The sequence below is a fragment of the Octodon degus genome, unplaced genomic scaffold (genome assembly GCF_000260255.1).
Source record: "Octodon degus isolate 3935 unplaced genomic scaffold, OctDeg1.0 scaffold00047, whole genome shotgun sequence".
Classification (NCBI taxonomy): domain Eukaryota; kingdom Metazoa; phylum Chordata; class Mammalia; order Rodentia; family Octodontidae; genus Octodon; species Octodon degus.
This window is the reverse complement of record NW_004524623.1, coordinates 1,244,559-1,252,254: the sequence shown is the minus strand read 5'-3', so window position 1 is coordinate 1,252,254 and position 7,696 is coordinate 1,244,559. Positions and strand designations below refer to the sequence as shown.

At 42.7% G+C, this 7,696-nt stretch overlaps 1 pseudogene across 1 annotated transcript; it reads left to right on the top strand.

Moving 5' to 3' along the window:
• The first annotated feature begins 267 nt into the window (after nucleotides 1–267).
• On the top strand, nucleotides 268–1,898 carry LOC101587811 (annotated as a pseudogene). Its single transcript, XR_192526.3, has one exon. The product of XR_192526.3 is annotated as an actin, cytoplasmic 2-like (transcript).
• The last annotated feature ends 5,798 nt before the right edge of the window (nucleotides 1,899–7,696 follow it).

The following is a 7,696-nucleotide window of genomic DNA, read 5'->3' as shown; positions in this document are numbered from 1 at the left end:
TCCACAAAACATAACTAATCAAGTTATAAAATACCCATAAACCCCAGAGTGGCCAAGAAAACAGTGAAAGGGAAATCCTGACATACTAGTAATAGCTGTGAATATTTATACATTTTTATAAGGTAATTTGGCAAACTGTACCCAAAATTTTTACAAAATACATGTTCTCTGACCAATGAGTAACTACTAAGTCACTCTTATGAAACTATCCTAAGAAAATAAATGAACAGGGGAAAATATGTATGTACAAGATATTTATCCAGAGACGCCGCCACCGGCCCGTGTTGCTTGTTCTCTTGTTGCTCCGCTTCCCAGCCACCCCAGATCGCAATGGAAGAAGAAATCGCCGCTCTTGTCATTGACAATGGCTCCGGCATGTGTAAAGCTGGCTTTGCTGGCGACGACGCTCCCCGGGCTGTGTTCCCCTCCACTGTCGGCCGCCCCGACACCAGGGTGTGATGGTGGGCATGGGCTAGAAGGATTCCTATGTGGGCGATGAGGCCCAGAGCAAGCGTGGCATCCTGACCCTGAAGTATCCCATCGAGCATGGTATTGTCACCAACTGGGATGACATGGAGAAGATCTGGCACCACACCTTCTACAACGAGCTGCGTGTGGCCCCCGAGGAGCACCCAGTGCTGCTGACAGAGGCCCCCTTGAACCCGAAAGCCAACAGAGAGAAGATGACTCAGATCATGTTTGAGACCTTCAACACCCCGGCCATGTACGTGGCTATCCAGGCTGTGCTGTCCCTGTATGCCTCTGGGCGCACCACTGGTATTGTCATGGACTCTGGTGATGGGGTCACCCACACAGTGCCCATCTATGAGGGCTATGCCCTCCCCCACGCCATCCTGCGTCTGGACCTGGCTGGCCGGGACCTGACAGACTACCTCATGAAGATCCTGACGGAGCGTGGCTACAGCTTCACCACCACTGCTGAGAGGGAGATTGTTCGTGACATTAAGGAGAAGCTGTGCTACGTCACCCTGGACTTTGAGCAGGAGATGGCCACAGCTGCTTCTTCCTCCTCTTTGGAGAAGAGCTATGAGCTGCCTGATGGCCAAGTGATTACCATTGGCAACGAGTGCTTTCGGTGTCCAGAGGCGCTTTTCCAGCCCTCTTTCCTTGGTATGGAATCCTGTGGCATCCACGAGACTACCTTCAACTCTATCATGAAGTGCGACGTGGACATTCGCAAGGACCTATATGCCAACACAGTCCTGTCTGGTGGCACCACCATGTACCCAGGCATTGCTGATAGGATGCAGAAGGAGATCACAGCCCTGGCACCCAGCACCATGAAGATCAAGATCATCGCCCCTCCTGAACGCAAGTACTCTGTGTGGATTGGCGGCTCAATCCTGGCCTCGCTGTCCACCTTCCAGCAGATGTGGATCAGCAAGCAGGAGTATGATGAGTCAGGCCCCTCCATTGTGCACCGTAAATGCTTCTAAATGGACTGAGCAGGTGCCAGGCACCTGCTGCATGAGCTGATTCCGAAGTATAATTTGCCCTGGCAAATGTACAAACCTCATGCTAGCCTCATGAAACTGGAATAAGCCTTTGAAAGAAATTTGTCCTTGAAGCTTGTATCTGATATCAGCACTGGATTGTAGAACTTGTTGCTGATTTTGACCTTGTATTCAAGTTAACTGTTTTTTGGTCTGTTTTATACCCTGTGCATATCTTTGATTCATCCCCTTAGTCAATGTGGTTCGGTCACTTGGTGGTTGAGTTGAGCACACTTGGAGAAATCCGCGGCTTGGCAATCTGGGTGACCGCAGCACAGATCTGTGCAGGGTATTGAGTCGGAGCTGACTGTTACAGGATTTCTCGGGCTGGCAGGACTTGGTGAACCAGTTGTGACTCCGGTCTTTTTGCTGGTCTAACAGGGTGGGAGAGTCCGAGCCTTACAACCCTGTTTCCATCCACCATCATTGTTTTCCCACCTGAATACCGGCGGTGGTTTACTTGCCTTGAGTTGGAAACAGTTCGCATTTACATCTGTAAATTTATTCATTCTTTTAATTTATGTAAGGATTTTTTTTTGTACTCACTTCTTTTAAGATGACAAATTTTTAGTTTTCTACTGTGAGAACATTAGGCCCCAACAACACGTCATTGTGTAAGGAGAAATAAAGCGCTGCAGTACAAAAAAAAAAAAAAAAAAAAAAGATATTTATCCAAGTATCATTTATGGTAGTAGGAAAATATTGGGAATAAGCTAATTTTTTTAAAGAATGACATGGGTAAGTGTAATTAAAAGAAAAGAGCACATGAGTTGCATATACAAGGACATTTAGCCTAGAGTTATTCATAGCAATGGGAAATTACGGAGATAAAAACCATCGTAAGGTGACTGGTTAAACAAGTGGTCTTTTAGCTCCATATTTACATAGTAGGAAGATGCACTGAGCTAGGCCATGAAATATGCTCATAAAAATCACTGACCTTGGGGCCGGGGAGATAACTCAGTGGAATAAGCACTTCCCTGGCAAGTGCAAGGGCTTGAGTTCAATCCCTGGTTCTGAAAAAAAAAAAAAAAAAAAATCACTGACCTCAGCCCTTGTCCACATTCATACCCTCACACGTGCCCTGTCTTTCTCTTCACTCACACTGAGCTACTGCCTGGTAACTGAGTGTTGATAAGTTGTCTTTGATGCCATTGTGAAACACTGAATCATATCTGGTGTTTCCACCACTTTTCCAGATTCTTGGCTCAGATGGAGAACAGTCATCTCGATTCCAGATGCCCAAGGCATACATTATCAAAAAAAGGACGTGGTTCTCTACTGAGAGATTCTACTGCTTTCTCTGCAGCTGACCTGTGAAAGCAAAGCCACAGCTATGTGTGGCCAGTTACTCCTATCGAGTGAGTCTCAGGTTCCTTGTACAGAATACCAGAAACTCTCTGCGTACTAATTATTTGCTTTACTTACAGGGAATTTTGCTGACTTCTCTCCAAAATGAAGGTCTCATCTTTTATCAAAACAAACAACTAAATTATGAGGCATTCCAGAAGGAAAAGAACAGAGAAACCATAAGAATCAATGCTGCTGCACTCAATTCCAAATGTAAGCTCAAGAAGTGATATATTGGTTAGGGGGCCGGGGAGATGGCTCAGTGGAATAAGCGCTTCCCTGGCAAGCACAAGGACCTGAGTTCAATCCCCAGTTCCGCAAAAAGAAAAAAAAAATAGGGAGTTATAAGGAAAAAAAGTGATATATTGGTTAGAATATTCATGTCCCCACCTGCACATACACCAAAGAGAACTAGAAAAATAATCAAGATGTGCTAGAAGATAATTTTCTCAACCTACAAGAAGAACAATACCTACAGGTAAAAAGAATTCAAACAGTACCAGGAATGTACAACAATACGACTGTGTTTGATGTCATGGAACTGTACACTTAAAATATTTAAAATGGCACATTTTATGTTAGGAATATTTCATTGAAATTTTAAAAATAGTACCAGGAAAAATTGTATAAAGTTGGATCATGATTATGTAGAATAGAGACATAATTCATTTGACCATGAAAAATATGACAGAAGACTATGTATAATATGAGCAGATCTTAGCCTTAGATATTAAAATTTCTGGTAATTATTTTCTTTTTTATAATTTCCTACATTTCCAAATTTTGTACAGTAAATATGTACTTATTTTATAATCAGAAGAATGTTATAAAGTAATATAATACTTCTCAAATCTGTCCCTGTTCACAGCAGAAGTAGAGTTCACCATAGCATAGTTAAGTTCTTCAGAGAAACACAAGAGAGGAAGAGAAATGTTTTGAAAATTGGCTGTGTAATTATAAAAGTCAAGCTCTATACTCCACCATTTGCAAGCCAGAGATCCAGGAAGGTTCACATTATAATTTAGTGAACTCCAAGTCTAAATGCCTAAGGCCTCAAGTAGCAGTAGAGGGTGGCACAATGGGTTAAGACCTAGTCAGAGTCTAAAGGCCTAAGAACCAGGAAACAGGTATCTGAGAGTAGGAAATAATGGCCCAGCTCAAACACAGAGAGTGAATTTATCCTTCTCCACAACCCACCCTACACCTTGATAAGGCATGGAGATGTCAAGCTGTAGGGTAGGTTTGGAGAAATGGATACCAGAAGTTCAGTATACACTGCAACACAGAGCAAAGCAGGTTGTGAGGTTGGAAGAACTAGGTAGGAAACAAACTGAGGTAACATCATATGCCAACGAAACCTGAATTTTTATCTTGACTAGAACTTCCAAGTAGGAAATGTTTTTTAGACAGGAAAATGATGTAGTCAGAATAGCATTTAGAAAGGTCACTCTGGAAATAGAGACATGCATGAAAGCAAGCAAGTTGAGGTCAAATCAATGGCTGCTGCATACTCCAGGCATCCACTTGACATGAAACTTCACTGCCTCCTTATTAGTCAGGTTTCCTGGGGCTAGGACAAAATACTTGATTCCCACAATTTAAAGGAGGAAAAGTCTATCTAGGTTCATGGCTTATGAGGTTGCAGTCCATGGTAGCTGGTAGCAAAGCAGTGACACCACAGACAAAGGTCAGAGTGAAGAAAAGCTGCTCATAAGAGAAGAGTATCAGCGAGAGATACTCCCTCCAACACCTACCCTACTCTCCGAGACCCGTCTCCTCCCATGGGGCCCCACCTCCTAGCAGCCTGCTCAGCCTTAGACATCCATGGGTTAATCCTGATTAATTAATCCTAATTAGTAGCACTCTGTTAGCTATTTTTCTCACTGCTGAGACAAAATACCTGACAACCACAGTTAAAAGGGGAAAGATTTATTTAGCTCAAGATTTGTAGAGGTTTCAGTTTGTAATCAACTGGCTCCAAGGCAGGGTAAAACGTGGCAGAGGGCAGCAGTTCATGTCCATGGAAGACAGCAAAAGCAAGCAAGGAAAGGAAAAAGGAACAAGCCCCTTTCTGTCCCTTACATTGCATGCAAGCTATCCACTCTGTAATGGGTGTGGCACCATACCCTTAATCCCATCAGTGGACCACGAGGGAATTACAAACTCTAGATTCAGATGCCCCAAAGAGCTTGCTTCCCCCTCCGCCCAGAGCACACGAGGTTTCAAGGGGACATCCAGACACAAACCATAACACACTCCTTGATCCAGTCACTACTCCAAGAGTTGCTTAATCCACTCACGGTAACAACCAAGATTAAGTAACACAACCCTCAAAGCAATACAAAATAAACTTTGCCCCAAAAGTTAAAAGTAACAGAGTTTGTGCTCAGTTTGTTATAAAGAATTGTTATAGCCAACTCTGGTCCTTTGTTTGAAAGGACAACATGAATAGAAATCTTCTAGCTTTGTCTGGTTGAATTGACTCAGGCCAACAGACCTGCTTCCGGCCCAGGAAGGAGTACCTCGACGCAGTGGATCCCTAGATCTTTACCTCAATCTCAAATTGGATTCTGAATCATTTTGTCCTGAATCTGCCTTGTCCTTGATCCTGAGGCACTTCATATGGTGTGCAAGCACTCAAAACTCATGCCAATTTTCTGATACTTACCCTTGTCCAGTTTATTTGCAGTAAAACTTCTCCACAGATATTTCACTACTCGTTGTCTCCAGTCCCTTTCTTTCTATTCATTCTTACATCTGCCCATCATATACCCTGGACTGAAAGAGTTTTTAGCAAGATCACCTGTGACATGCACATTGCTCAACACAATAAGTGCTCAGCTTCCACTTTATTTGATTAATCAGCATTTGATACACTGCCTCTTCAATAAACTTTCTCCTCTTGCCCTCCTGGATCCCACTAACCTGCATTTTCTTATTTCTACCTCTCAAATGCTACAGAATCCTATACTCAAAGCCTAGTCTCCACTTCTTCATCTGGAGGCCATTAGGAAACAAGGGTTTCCAATTTTTGAAACTATTGATATTTTGGACTAGATCATTCTTTATCGTGAGGACCTGGCCTACGAATTGCAGGTTATATAATGCTATCCCTGACCTCTGGCCTCTAGAGGCCAGTAGTAGTGGGTCCCTCAAGCTGTGACAAAAAGTTTCCAAGTATTAGCAGAGATCCATGAGAAGTACCACAGTGCTCCAGGTCTATAGGAAACTCTCTTTTGTTTGCTTTAGATTTTAGTGCTGTCTTCTAGTCTCAGATTTTTAAGCAGTATCTACACGCAAATGATTCCCAAATCTTAATATACAGTGCAGATCACGCCTGAGCTCCAAAAGAGAATATTCGATTTCCTATTCAAATATTTTATTCAAAGTCTAGTAGACATCCAAAACTCAACATACAGTCTTTTCTCTCTCCACTGGGCATAACTCCATCTTTCTAGTTTCTCACAATAAAAGACATGGAGTCTCTACTTGTTTTTCTTCTGTCTTACCCTGCCAAGAAATCCTTCTAACCCTATCTTCAAACTACAGGCTACAATCACTTCTCACCATCTGCACTATTACTTCCCTGGCTCAAGACTCCAAGAGCTCACACCTTGGTTGTTGCCATAGCCTCCTACCTGGCTGTCCTTGGTTGTTGTCATGGCCTCCTACCTGGCTGTCCTTGGTTGTTGTCATGGCCTCCTACCTGGCTGTCCTTGGTTGTTGTCATAGCCTCCTACCTGGCTGTCCTTGATTGTTGTCATAGCCTCCTACCTGGCTGTCTGCTTCCATCTTGGTTGCTCACCACAAAACAACCAGAATGACACTTTTCTGAATATAAAATAATGCTACTTCTTGCTCACAACCCTTCAATGGCCTTTCTTTTTAGTATATTTTTTTGTACCAGGGATCGAACTCAGCATCTTGCGCTTGTCAGGCTTGTGCTTATGTTGCTGAGTTGTATCCTCAGCCCAGTCTTCTTCCTTCAGAGAAAACCAAAGTTCATGCAAGGAACACCAAGTCCCTACTTGGTCCCTTATTACTTGTCTCACATTATAAACTGATACTCTTGTTTCACATGAACTTCAGTGAGAAAGCTAGGGAAACAGATATAGAAGGAAAGATCTAAACTCTTATACCTCCAGAGCAGATAGCATGGAGGCCGTTAAATCTGTAAGCCTGGAGCTCAGAGACAGAGTTTGAGGCTAAAGGTGTACATGTAGAGTTGTTGGCCTAAAGGTATTATTTTTTAAATGGCCCTGGAATTGGTCAGCGATGGGGTAGATACAGACAAAACAGACCAGACATTCAGCTCTGAGGCTGAATTTGAAAAGATTGGAAGAAAAGGACAAGCCAGCAAAACAGATGGAAAACTGCAACCAGTGAGGTAGGAGGAAAACCAAGAACGCGCCATTGGCTTAAAGCTAAGTGAAAACACCCTATCAATGAATGAACGTCTGTGAATCAAAAGTTTATCTGTAAACCTGGATTCTTCTGAGAGACTTCTGGCAATATATAGCAGAACCATTTGCATAACAAAATGTAGTGTACAGTGCAGGTATTTGTTTCATCAGGGTGTTTGTAATTAACAAAAATAAGTAGCTAAGGACCAAAACTGAGGAGTGGAAGGTAGCTGCTACTAATCTTAAACTTCATTACACACACAAAAAAAACCCTTTAAATGTGTAATTTTAAATGTGTAATTTTCTCAAATACATCATTTAGTTAAATTAAAAGGTTTCACCCAACACTTAGTGAGTTGGTTAGTTCTTCCAATGATATGGATTAGTGCTGATCTGGCCAGTATGACATTCCTGGTTTCCATCCCAAAG